At 34.7% G+C, this 18120-nt stretch overlaps 1 non-coding gene across 1 annotated transcript; it reads right to left on the bottom strand.

Annotated features, from left to right (window-relative positions):
• Nucleotides 1-6797: 6797 nt before the first annotated feature.
• Nucleotides 6798-6870, bottom strand: TRNAG-CCC (transfer RNA glycine (anticodon CCC)). Its single transcript has one exon. It is a non-coding gene; the product is annotated as a tRNA-Gly (tRNA).
• Between the last annotated feature and the right edge of the window lie 11250 nt (nt 6871-18120).

The following is an 18120-nucleotide window of genomic DNA, read 5'->3' as shown; positions in this document are numbered from 1 at the left end:
GCATTGTATGATGTTTAATAGCATCCCTGGTCTCTTCCCACTACCATCCCCTCTTCACCCCGGTTGTGACAAACAAGTATGTCTTCAGATATTACCAAATGTCCCCTGGAAGTGAAATTGTCCTTTGTTTAGAACCACTGATTTAGATGGGTATTCTGAGAATGAGATGTTTGGGATAGGGCTAGAACAGTAAAAATGCAATAGTACTTTATTCCATGGATTAATGAGGTGTTATGAATAATGACTACCCAATAAATATATTTATACTTCATAAATCTAAAATAATGTTGAATACTTACTTGGCAAATATTATTCCACTGTTGCACATAAATATAGTAGTTGTGATTATGTTTACAACTATCACAATTATAATGATCTGTTCAAATGCAATTAGAGAAAAGAAAATGGTATGTTTGTGACAAGCTTCTCAGCTCTAGAATGTCTAAGTTGTCTGTTGGGATCACACCTATTCTGATCATCCCAGACCAAAAAGTAATAGTAAGACTTAGTTATCTTCTCACTCTGTTTCAAATAGTCAAGACCAATTGAGGCCAATTTCTGGTTTATAGACTCTGCTGCAATATCTCTTGGACATTCTGAGAGCTTTCTTCAATTTATCTGACTCATTCTGTGTACTCCACAAAAAAGACTTCAACTCTTTTAGTATGTGCCAGCAGTGATGGAGTTGATCATAAACTACATTTCTTCAATTTGAGGCTTTGAAGCTGACATCACAAGTTTTACTCTCTAAGTATCTCAACATTTCAATTCAATTCATCATATGGGTACTTTACTATGAACTTCTTCAGTTGTATCTACCAAATATTTCATGCTAAATATTTCATCTACTCAAAGAGATTAATATTTCAAATACAAGAAAACAAGTTTATTTAAACAAACAGTTATTTGTTCCTGCTATATGTCAGGGTTTATGCTAGGTCCTGGAGAATACAAGTTTAGGTAATAATGTAATGAAACTGACACACAGCTATCAACAATACTGTAAACTAACTATAATTTTAGTTAGACTGATTTAATCTCACAAGACAAGACATGAAGATTGGAAGACATTTCCCAGAAAAAGTAAAGCTCAAGGTAGGACTTAGAAGATAATACATTTGAACAGGCAGATTAAAGTCACAGGAAATAGGACAAGTGAAATAGGCAAAGAGTATCTATGAGGATACTCCCTTGCCTTTGTGTGTGGAAAAGAAGCTTCAGCTTGAAGTAGAAAGGTTATTTGGCCATGGGTATCATAGTTACAAATTTAGATTATATTATATAAGAAACTGGAGATCAATAGAAATTTCTGAGTAATAATTTTAGAATTTCATTCTGTCATCTCAATTTAATGTGCATTTTGGGGGGCAGATTTTTAAATGAGAACTTTCATTTGATTATTTTAGTCAATAGATTTTTTGCAATATATTTGCAATTCACTTTTTTTTTTCATGTTTTATCATTTGGAATCATTCTGGCCAGAAAGGTATTAGAAATATTTTGTAGTTAGAGGGTTATATCCTTTTTTTCCAACTCTTGCCCACTTGCCTGAAAGGAAGCCCCAAGACAAGAACTATATCTTCTTCATAATTTGTTACCTTCAGAGTATCATTTAATAAAATGCTAACAATTGAGTCACTCTTCTTTTAAGGGAGCACAGCACTTTAGTTATAAATTATTTATTAAATGTAGAAAACTACCTTGATATCTTCTGTCCCTCAGAAGTTGTCTTGATTGACAAAAATCTCTGTTATTTCCTGATGTTTCTGACATGTATCTTATTATGTTGCAGACAGGTCATGTTTCCTGATGAACAGTAGAAAATTTTGGAGACAGAGCAATCCTCTCAAAGGAGCTGAATGTTCCATCTCAGAAGCAGCACATATTTCTTATTAATGACAATTTCAAACATGCTTGTGTGTAAGGACGTTTTGAACAATGTCGCTCCATTAATACCAAATTATATTGTTAGGCTTTTATTGCTGGCTGAAAAAAAGATCACAACATTTAAAAATTTTCATTGTAGACAAAAATAAAAATTAGTTATCACAATTACAGTCATTAATTCATCCACTTTTATGTTACTTTTAAAAGCAGTAGTCTAAATTTTGAGGGCTTCCATTTTTAATAATATATGTTATAACAATATACTCTTATAATCCATAAAACAAGACAATGAGTTCAGTTTTTTTGTTTGTTTGTCTGTTTGTTTTTGTTTTGTTTTTAAATAATGTACAAAGAAGTCAATTTGTCCAAGATCATACAGCTAGTTAGTGATGTATTATAAACTCAGCTTTACTTTTAAAACTTTATCTTTTTAACATATCACCCAATGCAAGGAGTAATAATTAATTAATTAATTTAAAAGGAGCACATCCTGATGATGGTGAACCATCACAGTCTTCTAGATAATAAAGTATCTATTTTCCTTATTAATATTTTCTAAGCTTTTGACATCAAGGAAATATTGAGCATTACTTTTTCAAAGACCTTGAAAAATGTAGCATTTTGTTATTAAGAATCTATACCATTAACAAATTGCATTTCTTCAAATTTATTTTGTAAAGGCCAGTAAAAGGTAAAATGAATGCTGAAAAACACTCTGAAAAATTATAGCCATATGCATGATGGGTATCTAAGAATATTTTTTGAGCAAGTGAAGTACAAATTGAGAAATGATGACATGAAAGAAATAGTGTGGAGAATTGGACAAAATTGTCTGCAATTGAAGAGAGGCTCTATTTTACGTAAATTTTGACACCTCTACACAAAGACAAGAGTGTTCATGCAGAAGACCCAAGCAAAGAGCAGGCTTTCTTATATATTGCACAATGCAGTCTCATTAAACACATGTGGCTACCACGTTCTCATAACAACTAAATTAGAGATTTCCAACTATTATGAGATCGACTTAAGTAATCAGATTTCACATTAATATAGAAGGAACACAAAAAGTACCAACAAGAAAATTAAAATTATGAAACATTTTAATTTGCTCTTTTGTATGTCATGCACGGAATATTTTTTGCTGCCTTTTGAAACAGAGGAATGCAAGTCTGTAATGATAAATTCTAAATTGCTTAAGTTCATAGTACCAGGCTTCTGTGAAGCAGTGGTCAAGTGAATGCAAATTCATTCTAGCCCCTTAAAAATTATGAAATAGGCCATTTTTGTACAAATTCTATTATGAGGAATTAGGATTTATTTAGTTTGTTGATTCTTCAGCTCAACCCCCAAAGATGCCTTATATTTCAATGAGTACACATAACTATTCATTATTTGTCTATGGTTCTTATTCTGTTGCATATACAACAATTTAATATATACAACCATTTTATATTTATATATAAAATGAGCTCTATTAAGAATAAAAGTGTTTTCCTTTTTTTTAAGTGTTTTCTGAAACTAATAACACTAAGTAATAGAGAGAGGCTGTTTTTATTGAGAAACTGAGATCCTGAATATCCTCTGAGCTCAGTTATGGTGGAAATATGACCCATCTCAGTTTCCACATCTTCTTCTTGAGAAATCTACTTAATTTTTTTTTTCCTTTTAAACTTAGTTATCAGGGGTGACTTTTTCCTGACATACAAACTGGTGACTCTTGGTGACTTACCTCCTAACCTCAATTTCTTCATTTTTATAATTGAATAAAATCTTATATTTGGCAGATTTAGACTAGGAATTAGAGACATTATATAAAAAAACACTTGTTATCTAATGGAAGGTGGCCACAAATGTGAGGTCCTTTGATGTATTATTTTTACTAGTTTTAATTTATATGTCCTAAAGCATGGAGATTTCTTCAGTGGATACTTAACCCTGAATGTCAACAGTGTAGCAGTCACGGTTCTGGCCTTGGGTTTACAAAATGAAGAAACATAGTTCTTACCCTCAAACAACTTACATGGCAGTTAGAAAAACTGTAGCAGAAAGAAAGAAAATCCCCATGTGTATTTAAGTGCATTAGAAACAATAGACTCCATCTAGCACAAGAAGAAAATTGTTTTCAAGTGCTGGAAGAGTAAAATGGACACTTTGCATAGGAATTTTACTATTTCTCTTTCTATGTATGAGTCTTTAAAACTGTATCCAGAACAGTATCCAGAACTGTATCTGCTCTTCTACTAGAAGATTTTCCACACCATCCCTGACACAGTGGCCTTCACTATGCAGGCAGGGCAATGGGAGACAGGGAAAGTTCTTGTAATATCAGAGCCTTTCAAATATGTGTAACCCTGACCGATACTGAGAAACACATTTTACTTCAGAACCTATTTCTCCTACTTTCTTTCTCTCTCTCTCTCTGTATGTGTCTCTGTGTGTGTGTGTGTGTGTGTGTGTGTGTGCGTGTGTGTGTGTGTGTCTCTCTCTTAAAAACCAAACTTTCAGAAAAAAATGTGTGAGATAACTCTGAAATTTTTTCCCATCCCATCCCATCCCATCCTATCCTATTCTATTATTCCTCACTAGAAGAAGTACTGGTCACCATCAAGAAATAGATTTTGTGACCCATTAATGATACAAAACTCACATATAGAAACTTTTGCTAAGGATATTACCCACATGGGAGTTACTGAAGCAGCTAATTCCATGTCCTTCTACTTAACCTTATCTTGAACATTTTCCATTATTTTATATAACACTGCACTATCTCTCTCCCAGTAAGTGGAACAAAATTCCTATTAAACAATGGTTCTACCATGGGTCACTAGATGGTCATAGAAGAAATCTTAGATTTCTAGACATGTTTTTTCAGTTGAAATTACAAAACCTTAGAAGGAAAGATGATTTAGGACAAAATCAGAGTTGCTATTCTAAAAGGAATAAATAACAATTAGGAAAGTATGTTGATGCAAATTTAAATCAATTAAAAAATAACTCACATATATCTCTGCTTATATTTGTAATCAAAACATATTAATCAAGTACCTATTCAAGTTTGAATTATTTCAAGTAAAACTCTTAACAAATTTTAATGTTCCTTAATTTTCATATAGTGTTTTACAGTTTATATGGTATTTTAATACATTACATGTGAACACCATCTATTGTACTATAGAAGATACAGATATTTACTACTTTCTCAAAGGTATTGTATTACAATGTCCTCATAATAGAGAATTTGCAGATTGCTAATATTCAAAACCAGAAGAATCCCAACAAAAGGGCCAGCACATTGATTGGTAAGTCCCACACATTCAGCCATAGGTCCTGGACACTCATGTATCAGTTGCAAGGTGACCAGTTTCTCCACCTGGTGAGATATCACAAGGGATCATAACTTAAAGATGGAAATCCAGGGAATTCTCTGCTCAGATGGTAAACTCCATTTCTGTAATCCCACTATCTGGTATAAATTCTTTGTCAAGAATGAGACGGGGAGAAAGTTTTGGCTGGATACACAGGGGTGGAGCACAGATAGTGAATGGCATTGCAGAAAGAATCATGGCAACCTTCGTGGATTTGAGAGCCATCTTGAAAAGCATGAAGAAGAGAATTAAGTAGCTTGGATAGGAAGAATGAAGGAGAGAAGTTAAAGGTATGAGGAAGAGAATAAAGTGACTTGGATAGGAAGAATGAAGGAGAGATGCTAAAAGGAACCCTAAGGACCTGACTGAAGTTTCCAGAATGTCAGTTGATAATGGTTCTGATGCATTCATTTTTAGGGAGTGGTCTGAGAAAGTATTGCACCCAGTATTCTAACCTTTGTGCCTTACTAATGGTTGTGATGTCCAACCATGATATTTGGATGAATCTATCACCTTAATGAAACTGCAGGCAGAAATGTCATGATCATTAATATTTAGTTGAATTTCCTAGGAGTTGGTGGTGGGAGAGATTTATTTATATATTATAAATCTAATAAAATACTTCATTTTCAGAAATCTTTTATCTTTTTAAAGTAATTATTTCACATAATTTTAGACATTAATTCTCAAAACACTGAATTAGAGTATGTGCCATGACTAAGCATCTAGGACAACCTGAGCTAACTGGATGCCTAAAAAGTAGGCCTTTAAAAATAGTCTGATAATACAGTTTATCAGATATTTTTCACCTTTTAATTTAATCTAATTGCCACCCACCCTTCTGGAAACCATTTAAGAATATCACATATCTTCAAAGTAACTGTGGGAAACCAAAAGAATTAAAAACTGACACCTCTCGCCATTAAGATACTTAGAATCCAATTAAGGAAGTAGATATGCATGTAAAACATTAGAGCAAGTGAGTCAGAAAGGGTTTCTACATCAATCAGTCAATCAGTCAACATCCTTTGACCCATTATGTGCCAAACATGCTGGGTATAGAGTGTTGAACAAGATAGGGAAGATTCCTGACTTCGGAGAGCTTACATTCCACTGACATTACCAGGTCTAGTCACTAGAACAATAATAATTCAAGGCGCTCATGCAAATGCTGAGTTTACAATCTAGACTGACTCAAAACAATCACAATACAACTCATCAACTTGTAACAAATAAAAAGTGTAACGTTAAATACACATATCATGAGAACAGAGAAAAAATGAACAAGTTGGTGAAATCTGATTGCCTGACGCAGCCCCTTCCCCTGCCTCCATACTACTTACATGTCCCATCCCCATTTTTCACCTCCATGACCCTTACCGACATCTACAAACAAACTTTCTTTTTATTTTATTTTTTAATATTTTCTTATTTATTTGGCTGTGCCAAGTCTTAGTTGCGGCACGTGGAATCTTTGCTGCCGTGTGCAGGAATCTTTAGTCGTGGCATGTGTGCTCTTAGTTGTGGCAGGCACGCGAGATCTAGTTCCCCGACCAGGAATCGAACCTGGGCCCCCTGCATTGGGAGCACAGAGTCTTAACCACTGGACCACCAGGGAAGTCCCTACAAATAAACTTCATATTTGATGTCTCTTCTTTTTCTTACCTGTTCACTCTTTGTTGGCCACCGCCACTTCCTCTCGGCTGAAATGCTGAGTTAGTGGTCACCAATGCCCTGCTAGTGATCAAACTCAGTACTTTTCTTCTCATTCTTAACCTTACCTGCCCTTCCTAAACTGTGTCATAGGACTATTTTTCTACGTTCTCTTGAAATTCTCTCTTCCTTTGAACTTCTCGTGAAACTATTTATTTGATTCTGTGTCACTCAGATCTCTCACCATGCACCTCACCATAAGTTCTCCATTCCCATGTCCTCCTATCCAGTCCTCAAATGTAGGAATCTTGCAAGATGGAGTACCATGCTCTCTCTTTTTTTCAGCTCCATATTCCCTCCCAGGACAATTGCATCTTCTTTCATGTTTTCCACTATCAAAGTTGCAGATAATTTTAAAATTTGCATTCAAAATCTTAACTACTTTCCTAAGAAAGTCTTGAAAGTCAACTAATTCCTAGATATCTCTTATACCTCTTGCCATGTAGTTTTTTATATATATATATATCTTTTGATGTGGACCTTTTTTTTTAAGTCTTTATTGAATTTGTTACAATATTGCTTCTGTTTTATGTTTTGGTTTTTATGGCCCCGAGGCATGTGGGATCTTAGCTCCTCAACCAGTGATGGAACCCACACCTCCTGCACTGGAAGGTGAAGTCTTAACCACTGGACCACCAGGGAAGTTCTGTCTTGCCATGTATGTTAACCATCACTATCTCAAATGCAGCTTGTTAAATTTGAACTCATTGTTATATCTTATTTCTATTAAGATAAACCATTACTTCTGTAACCGAGTCTCAAAAATCTTGATATTCGTTTGATTTTTATCTTTCTCTTAACCTTCATTCACAACAAATCGGATTAGTCTGTACTTTAAAATGTTCTGAATAGCTACCATTTCTTCTCATTTCTGTCCTACTCTCTTATGGAGGCCTGTGTGACCTCTTGTCAGACAATATTGCAAGAACTTCCCTGCGTCTGGTTACTTTCCACATAAATCTAGTCTCTGCATTGAATAAAACAGAATTTAATTGATAAAACAGAGTTGAATAATAAGACAGAGTTGTCTTCTTAAATCAGTTCAGATAATATCATTTCTTCCCTTAAAGATGTTCAGTGGTTTGCCAATGATAATAACAAGAATAAAGATTTATTGAGAACTATCTGTTGGCATATATGATACATACTTTACTTCAGAGTTCAAAAACTGTGGGCCACATTGGTCCTGCATTCATTTATTCAATCAATCATTCATTCAGTCAGTCATCATTCATTCATTCAATAAGTAGTTATAGAGAATCTCTGTATGCCAATGATTCTTCCAAGTTTTGTTCAACTGACATATGTTGATTGCCCTAGTGTTTTTTTTTTTAATTTGAATAGGTTTTCAAGGTTTTAAAAGGGAGAAATTAAAAGATATCTTGCTACTCGGATTTTTTATTTTTAATCTGGTAAGTCTCAGACTGACTCCTACAGGACAATAGATTAAAACTGTAGATGTATTTCCTTTTATCCTGGGATATGATCCTCACTTTGCAGAAGTTCACCTCTTTCTTTTAAACTGAGAACCAATGTGATTAGAATTTTTTAATGTACTTGCACTGTTTTCTATCATACAGTAAAATTTTAAAAGCGGTGAAATATTTCTTGAACCTTAGTCTCTATCAAAAGTGAAAAAAATACTGAGAGGTTTCTATGTTTTTAAAAATATTAAAGCACATACTTCTTTGTGAAAGATTATTTCTACATACTGAATACACTAACCACACTAACCAAGTTTGTTTGTGAGAAAAAAAAAAGGAAGCTAAGATACCATTTGAAAAACGATATACTGAATCCTTATGTGTGGCTCTCTTGTACTTATTTATATAAAGTGCCTGGCTCTCATTGCTGTTTAAATATGAGGTCTCATCTTGCCATGAGGTACCTTAATTCTCACAACTCTGTGTGGTTGGTACTAGAAGTCAGGGAAAACAAATAATATGCCCCAGGGCACACAGGGTTAATAACTTTTGGAACCAGGATTCTTAGCTCAGTCTGAATCCAAACTCATCTTTTCAGTACAGTTCTTTCACATAATAATCTATGATTTGGTTCCAACCCACTGTTTCCAGTTTATTTCTTGCCACACTTCAAATTATTCATCAGTTCCTCTTATACTATGCTTTTATATACATTTGCTTTTGTTTTTGACCTTGCTCTGTTTTTTATATATTGAAATACTCGACTCTTTCTAAGCCTGTTCTTACTTTCACCCTCTCAGAAGTGTTCCTCTGTTCTATGATATTGCTACTTATGACAACCATTTTTCTCTTTGTATTGGGAAATTTATGTATGTTTGTTTCCTACCATTTGAGTACATACTTCATTAAAAATATAATACAGCATCCAACCCAGGTTTCTATTTTTTATTGTTATATACTAGAAATTTCATTTTTATTTATTTCATTGGACTTAATGTAATTAGAGAAGGCTACCTAGACAATGTTTTAAACAGTCTTAAACAATGACCCCTACAATATTGCTCTTCTTTCCAATTTTATGGCCATTAAAAAATATGGAAGTACTATGAAATGGTAATCATTTTATTTGTAATCTGCTACTTCTTTAAGAGATAGTGGATGTTGTTCTGATGAGGTGAGATATTGACATCACATTTGGAGTGCACACTTAGCTTGTAGCAGATGTTCCCCAAAATGTGAATTCTTGCATGAGTAAATAAATATTGGAACTTACACATAAACATCACTAGTTTAGCATCAACAGTGAGGTCAAAAGTGTTTGTACCTTTTTCCAATTTTCTCACCTTTTCACTAAAGGCACTGGAATATGGTATACTCACAGTGATGACTTTCTGAAAGGTTCAACAATTGCTTTTTCCTTACGAAAACCATGTTGCTAAGCAACACTTGTGCATTGGTATATTTATTTCCACAACCTTCTATCATGAGAACAGTCCAGGGTTTTTTCACTTGTAATTACCAGAGTCCCTTGAGAAATAAACCACAACACAGCCACTAAGCTTTGCTTCACATTTTGCATTGATTTAATAGGAGATGAGTATTCCACTTGATCCCCGAATGCAAAGGTTGTTGCCAGCAGAGACATTTCCAAATTGAAATAGAATATGATTTATGGCATGCCTCAGAAACCACGTCAGATGCTGTTCTCCATTATGTTGCTTAACTCTGATCTGTATGAGGGATTCACCTTACAGAGACTGTGCCTTGCAAGGCAAATTGAAAATCATGTTTTCTATTATTGATACACAGCCTCTGTTTCCTTCAGGTTCAAGTGTTAAAAATCAATTGGCTGAGAATGCTCGGTTTTTATATTCTATTTTACATTTGCATTTCAATTTGTCCTGAAATTGTAATAAAGGTGTGTGTGTGTGTGTGTGTGTGTGTGTGTGTGTGTGTGTACAGAGAAAGAGCAAGTGAGAGAGAGAGAGAGAAATCTCCTTTTCTTTTTGTTGACAAAGGCAAAAAGGCTGCAGTAGTACCTTCTGTACACCAAGGATTATGGTTCAGTAGTTTCAAAAATCTATATACTCTTTAATAACTAAAAATAAAGGATTTTTGCTAATGAATATTTTTTCTTTAAGAAGCATTAGACAGTATTCTAGGGCTTTTTCTATGTGTCCTTAAGTATCACTAATTTTTCATTGATTTTCATGGGAATTGTTCTAAGTAAGGTCAGAAAGATCCTCAGCAAACTAGCAATGGAGTACAACCATCCAAAGCATGTAAAACTAGGTCGTGCTCTTCCTAATTTGCAGCAGTTTCTACCTCAACAGAAGTGTCAGGCTTAATAGAACAAAGAATTTAGGCTTTGAAATAAAGAAAGTTTGAAGAGATTTATTCCAATCTTAAAATGTCTCTCAGTCGGCCTATAAACGACACTTGCAGTAGAAACTCCCAGCCAACTTCAAGGTCTTCAGACTCCAGGATAAAATTAGAAGAGACCAAAGGCAGTCTTGAAAGATAATCAAATGATCAACGAGCTGATGAGCAAGAGAGGGAGTGAATGAAAGTTCTGAAAATTACTTCCGAAATTTCCTAAGTGGAAAGTGGAGAGTAAACAATGGTGACATGCCCCCTGGTGGACAGAGGTACCTCTGCAGCCGTTTGCCTTGCTTAAAGAAAAAGATGTCTGCCTGTATCAGGGATTTTTAGAGGCTCTTCAATCTTGAGAAAATCAAATACAGTCTTTCCACAACCATGATTTTTTGTTTTTACTTTCAAATATTACTTTATTTACAACTACATTTAATTAATGCTTCATTTATATGACCTCTGCTGTTCAAACCATCTGCCCTCTAATAATAATCCAACGACTCTTAGCACAGAGAAGCTAGACTTTATGTGTTAGGCAACATTGCACATTAGGAAAATGTTCCATGAAGAGGAGTCCATCTTCCCTTTTCTTGAGAATCTGTGCTCCATTTGGACTATTCTTTCAAAAATTCTCCTTCCAAATACCTAGGCTACCTCCCACAAAATGTCTTATTCCACCTGGGAGAATATTTGCAAAGTTTCCCTTCCTTAAAAGTTAGGGTTTGAGACATTATATATCCCATGGTGAAAAAGAGAGAGTAACAGGAGGATGAAGAAAGATTAGAATCTGCTGCTTACATGACTATTCTTCCTTCACCCATATCCCACTAGACCGAGACCCACTGTTGTGATCCTGAGCCTTATGAATTTTCCTCTATTTAAGTGATTTTCTGTCCATCCTCTACTTAAAATTATAGGTCTTGTTCAACAGCTATACACAAAGTATTTATTAATATCTATTTCAATTTATGTAAAATTTGATATGCTAAAACAAAACACTATAGAAAATTACTCACAGTTGGCTTATACTAAAGTTTCCTAAATTTTTCCCAGGTATATGCCAATGAAAAACTTATGATCTTAAGCAAAATTCATTTTCTCTATTCTTTTCTGGTTTCTAAAACTATTGAGTTTTACCAATTAATGCTCAATATAAATTAACCAGTGAAGACTACAAAATCAATATCATCTCTCGCAGTCCACAATTTATCCCAAATATCACCACTGATGCCTCTCTCTGGCAACAGCAGGGTGTAGCATAAAGAAAAAACATGGGTTTTGAATCCAGGTTCAAATCCTAACTTTACCACCTACCAGCTACTTGGTCTTGGACAAGTCACTTCCACTGTCTGATCCAATTCCCTTATCTTTACAATGGGGATAGTAATTTTTTCAAAGTTTATGTAAGGTATTCAAAATGCCTGACTTAAATTAGGTAATTAATAAGTGATGTCTATAATATTTTTGTATATTATATTTCTCCTATTGTACTTGTCTCTTCTAAAGTTCTTAGTATCTTTAACGCTAGCTAATCATATCTTTTCTTCTCTGCAACTACATTTTTCTCCATATTAATTTTTTTATAAGGTCAATGCTTTATAAAGTCACCCATGGAAACTTCAGTACCTTTCACTCAAAATAGAAACAGCAGTATCTGCACTCCCATGTTTATTAAGCATTATTCAAGACAGAAGCAAACTAAACATCCATCTCCAGATGAATGGGTTAAGAAAATGTGGTATATTCATACAATGATACTACTATAATACTGTTTCTCAATCTTTGTATGACAAGAACTAAAGCAATTTAGCAAAACATTTCTTCTCTTTTCTCTGCACTTCTCATTTTGATTTCTGAAGACTCAATTCTCTTCCTTAAGAGACTCATAGAAAAGATATGGAAGGTGATGTGTTTAAAATTATGTCTTCACAGTTCAGTAACACTAGCTGATGAACACTCAGACTGAAACAGCCAACTTTAATATTTTATCAACTCATATTAAAAGTACTTTCTCTTTTTTTTCTGCTTGGAGGTTAGATGCTCAAAAACCTTTCAGTCATATTCAAAATTGAATGTATTCCTCTTATAATTGATGCAGATAAAGATTAATACAAATTTCATTTTAAATAGTCTTCAAGACGGTCCTCACATATAGAAAGTTCAAAATCTACATATGCATTTGTTCAAATGCAAACACATACTTGATATTTACCCCAAAAAGGGAGCTGTTTTTGATATTTATAGTTTCTGTCTAATCTGTCAAGGGATGATTTAGTTGATTCTGTATGTTTTTCTATTATTTCCTTTTAATTTAGAGATATAATGTAGGAAGAATTTAAGGAGATAAACATGTTGGAAAGGAATTATTTTTTGTCTTTTGCAGTAAAGGAAATGTTTGGAGAAAAGAACGGGAAATTTGGACAAAGGAGATTAAAAGTGACCTAAAGAAAATATAATAAAGGAAGAAATTGAACAAATAAAAATAAGTTGATGAGTCCAAACATACTTTTGACAACTATTGCCTTGTAAGGAAAGGAATAAAACCTTAGTGAATTTTATGAAAGAGAGGGGTTTTCTTTCTTCCTCTTCCCCATCTATAGATATATGAGGAGGATAGAATGTTTAGTGTGAAATGGCACATTTAAATGGCAACTTTTTTCTAGTTTTATAGAGGTATTATTAACAAATAAAGACTGTATACATTTAAGGTGTACAACGTGCTGTTGTAATATACATATACATTGTGAAATGATTACCATAATCAGGTGAACTAACATATCCACCATTTCACATAGTTAACTTCTTTTTTGCACTTGAAATTTACTCTCCTGAAAATTTTCAGGTATAAAATACATTATTATTAGCCACAGTCCTCATGCTATATATTAGGTCTCCAGAACTTATTCACCTCATAACTGAATGTTTATACCATTTGACCAACATCTGCTCACTTCCCCCAGCCCGAAAACCCTGGAACCACCATTCTATTCTCTGTTACTATGAGTTTGACGTTTTTAGATTCCACATGTAAGTAATATCACACAGTATTTGTCTTTCTGTGTCTGGCTTACTTCACTTAGCAAAATATCCTCCAGGTTCATCCATGTTGTTGCAAATTATTCAGCTTTAAATGGTTGATTTTTTATTAAATTAAATTCAATTGATCCCAGGTGATTAAATTTGAGGCCAGCCAGACTAACTGCTAAGCACTGTAGCTCAAACTCATCAAAAAGCATATGCTTACTTGTTTTATTTTTAGCAGTAAAAATCAATTCGTGAAGGGTAAGAAAATATCTTGAAAATAAAAATCAGTTAACCCAAGTTATTTCAAGTCATGAATTTAAATTCTCAGTAGATTCTTTAGTAAACACTAAAGAGCAGTTATCTTTTATGCCTTTGTACATTAGGTAAAGCTGGAAACATATTTGGCTTGAATGTTGTAGCACTTTCCTTGCAGATTTTATAGGCTACCTATTAGATAATCAGACAACTAATAGAGACAAGGAATCTCAACTTGGTAATAATAATAGTAAAAATAGTGTCTATTCATATTTATTATGTGTCAGAAACTTTAGATGTATTAATTCATTTAAGACAATCATCCTGTGAGGTAGATACTATTATTACCCCCATTCCACAGATGTCACAGAGCACTTAAGTAATAACATGACCCAAGGCATCACAGCTATTAACTGCATAAGTTGGTTTTGAATTTAGCTAAGAGGCTTGAGAGCTTATCTGGTTTTCACTTGCCTGAACTGCTGATTTAGAGAGCCCCCAAAAGAGAAATAAGATAGACACTTCTTGATGGTGTTTCTACAACACACTTAGAACAAGTAAAAGCTTGGGGCATAATTTTTGTAGAGGTGATTGATCTTTGGTGACTTCTCTTCCTTTTGGTCACTGTCTCTCACCCCTGTCACATCTGTTCTTAGGATCTCCCTCACCAAATGCTTTTCCCTGAGTTTGTCGACTGAAAAAAAAAGCACAACCTAAAAATTGAGAACTATGTTTTATTTGGAGGACTTTCTGAAGACTTCAAGCTGGGGAGACAGCCTCTCAGAAGAACTCTGAGGGACTGCTCTGAAGAGGTAAGGGAGGATCCAGGATGTATAGGAGTTTTTGCAACAAAGGCCAGGTAGTCGGAACAGCAAAAGATTACTATTAATTAAAGAAAACCAGATACCTCAAGTTAATGAATTTAGCACTTTTCTATGTATGGGAAGACGCAAGAGTCTGGGCTCATTGAAATTATCCCTTTAATATACACCTTAGCTATCCAGGGTCAGTATCCTGTGCTTTCTCATCCTGAGTCCCCTTGGGGTGCACTGCTGGGGAGCTGCAGTGGCTGAGAGCTTGGTGGTGGGCAGCCCATTTGTCTCCATCCTGAGTTCCCTCAGGGCTCACTGCTGGGGATGACTGTAGTGGTTTGATGGCTGCAACCTCCTTTGTTTACTAATATGGAGGGCAACATTTTTCATTCACAGGTTCCAAGGCTCTCACTGTGTCACTCCACATGAGTCTGCCCTCTTGACACCATATCTCTTGCTCCAGATTTATCTCTTTGTTTTCTTCTTTCCTTTTCCTCCCAATATTATTGTGTCTAGTGTTTCAGGGACAGGTGGGGAGTAATGTACCACCTGTGCACTCAAACCCTGGGAAACAAATTGACAGTTCTAACCATGATCACATGTTATAACCTTAAGTGCTAAGTGGTGATTTGATTTCATTTAGGGAAATTTTCACCACCTATAGAAAACTGGAAGAATTGTTTGGAAGGTGCATCTTTGGGGCCTCCAGATAAACTGACGCAATAGTATATATATATATATATGTATATATATATATACATACACACACACACACACACACACACACACTGAGGCTGGAAATTCAGGCGGGACTTGCTACTGCAGTCTTAAAAGCATTCCAAGTCCTTCTTTTGGAAACCTTAGTTTTTGCTTTTAAGGTTTCCAATTGATTGGTTTAGATCCACCCACATTACACAGGTAATCTCTTTTACTTAAAGCGGACTAATTGTAGATGTTAACCACATCTCAAAAATACTCATGGACTTGAGGACACGAGGAGGGGGAGGGGTGGGCTGGGACGAGGTGAGAGAGTGGCATGGACATATATACACTACCAAATGTAGAATGGATGGCTGGTGGGAAGCAGCCGCATAGCACAGGGAGATCAGCTCGGTGCTCTGTGGACACCTAGAGGGGTGGGATAGGGAGGGTGGGAGGGAGATGCAAAAGGGAGGGGATATGGGGATATGTGTATACATATGGCTGATTCACTTTGTTATACAGCAGAAGCTAAGGCACCATTGTAGGGCAATTCTACTCCAATAAAGATGTTGGAAAAAAAAAAAAAAAGAAGAAGAAATACTCTCACCATGTAGTTTAAACCCTTGACATTTGTCTTGTTTTGCTTTTTTCTTTTTGTAAGTCAAGTGCCTGACTTAAGCTTTGATTACCCAGGCATCCACTTCAAAGAGACATCCACTTCAAAGAAGGTATCTCAAATAAACACATTTCCAGCCATATGATTAGATAAAGAGAGTCAAGCCACCTTTGTTTTAGAGCTCTTGATTGATTTCAATAACGGGCCATTTGTTTCTTTTTCTCTTCCTGCACTGTAAATTCTCACTCTTATGTATTAATTCACCAATAAAGAGTAAGACCATGAAACCCTAGGTCTTCACCCTCAACGTCAATAAAAGCAGAACCTCAGACCCATGCATTCCCTCTCTCTCCCCTTGACCTCGCTGTGTGACCCCAGGTGTGTTGTGTAATTTCCAGGTCCTGTAAGTAATAAACCTTTTCTTTTTTCCCCAAAGTTTCCTGATTATTGCTAATAGTTTCTAACAATTATAAAAACCACAGGGCAGGTCCCACCACATCAGTCCAACTGTGACAGTAATGGATAAAGTGATATTGTGACAAGACTATTGCTGTAGCATTGGTTTGGTTGCTATTCCAGCCATCTTTACATCCCTGGATCCTGTATGGTTTGTTAAATTAATCTCCCAGCTTACCAACAGGTTCTTTGAGTTACCTACACTATCAATAAATTTATTTTTTAAGTGGTTTCCATCTCTTCCAATCAAGAACTATGTTAGATATATCCAATTTCTCCTTAACATTCTTTACTTCTGGAAGAAAAGTACATGATGAAGACAATGGTAATGACTTGGTAATCTTTCTTTTAACTACTTCCTTGCTTAGTAAATAGTGCTTTCCTAAGATCTCTGAACAGAACATTGGAGTAGACAGGCGGATAGAAGAAGTAGACTGGTGGAGAGAACGTGGGTTTGAGCCTCTTCATATGGTACAAATGACTGTTGGAATGTGGGTTCTGATAATTTAATTGTGCATTTACTGTCTACCTAGGAAGCAATGCAGTGTTTTATATGGGCTGTTTAAATCTTTTTAGCAAATTATTTCAGTTCTCATTTTAGCATAAAAATATAGCATAAAAGAAATTCAACTTATAATAAGATCATATCAAGTTTAAGAACCATCTGGTATTACAGTCTTAATAGGAATCTAGTATTACAGCAATGAATGAAAAAAGAAAGACATCTCACTGTATGAGTCTGTAATGAATTTCAATGTAGCTGCATTAAACTTGAGTAAATCTAGACTTCAATGAAGGAGCTCACTATTGAGCAGGGGAGAAAGAAAAGCAAACATTACATTATAAAATAAAGGTTGTTGTGAAAAAATAAAACACATGAAAAGAATATAGTTGAGGACAGATTTTTTATTTTTATTTTTTCAGGACCATGATGAAAGAATAGTTTTTATATGCTAAGCCTTACAGGATAAGGAGGTGCTTCTATGGAATGAAACAGAGGAAAAAGGTGTTATACAGCAATGAAAGTATTAGAGTAATAATTATACTTATAGCTCAAGTCTACTGTTTACTCTGGCCATTCTTTGGGCTTTACAAACATTAGCTCATTTAATCCTCACAACATTACAGGGAAAACAATGAAATCATCTTCAATTTTCAGATAACAAAAATGAGACTTAATGAGGTAAAATAAATTGCCCAAGGTAATAGAGTTATTTGACATTGACATTGTAACCCAAGCGGTCTGACTTCAATGGATGTAAAAGAGAATGTCATCTTAAGATGTGAATGGAGTAAAAGTTGATTTAAGAAGACTCTTAATGGAGAATATTGTGATGAAGAGATGAAAAGATGTCAAGTAAAGGAGAAGAATTGGTGATGAAGAAGATGAGATCTCTTTTAGGAAGATTTAAATGGCAGAATTAAAGATAAATCAATGAATGAGGAGAGGAGACAAATTGAGAATTATTTTCGTAATTGATTTTTCAGTCTTG

The sequence above is a fragment of the Delphinus delphis genome, chromosome 4 (genome assembly GCF_949987515.2).
Source record: "Delphinus delphis chromosome 4, mDelDel1.2, whole genome shotgun sequence".
Classification (NCBI taxonomy): Eukaryota; Metazoa; Chordata; class Mammalia; order Artiodactyla; family Delphinidae; genus Delphinus; species Delphinus delphis.
The sequence above is the reverse complement of the archived record's forward strand: the minus strand, read 5'-3'. Positions and strand labels throughout refer to the sequence as shown.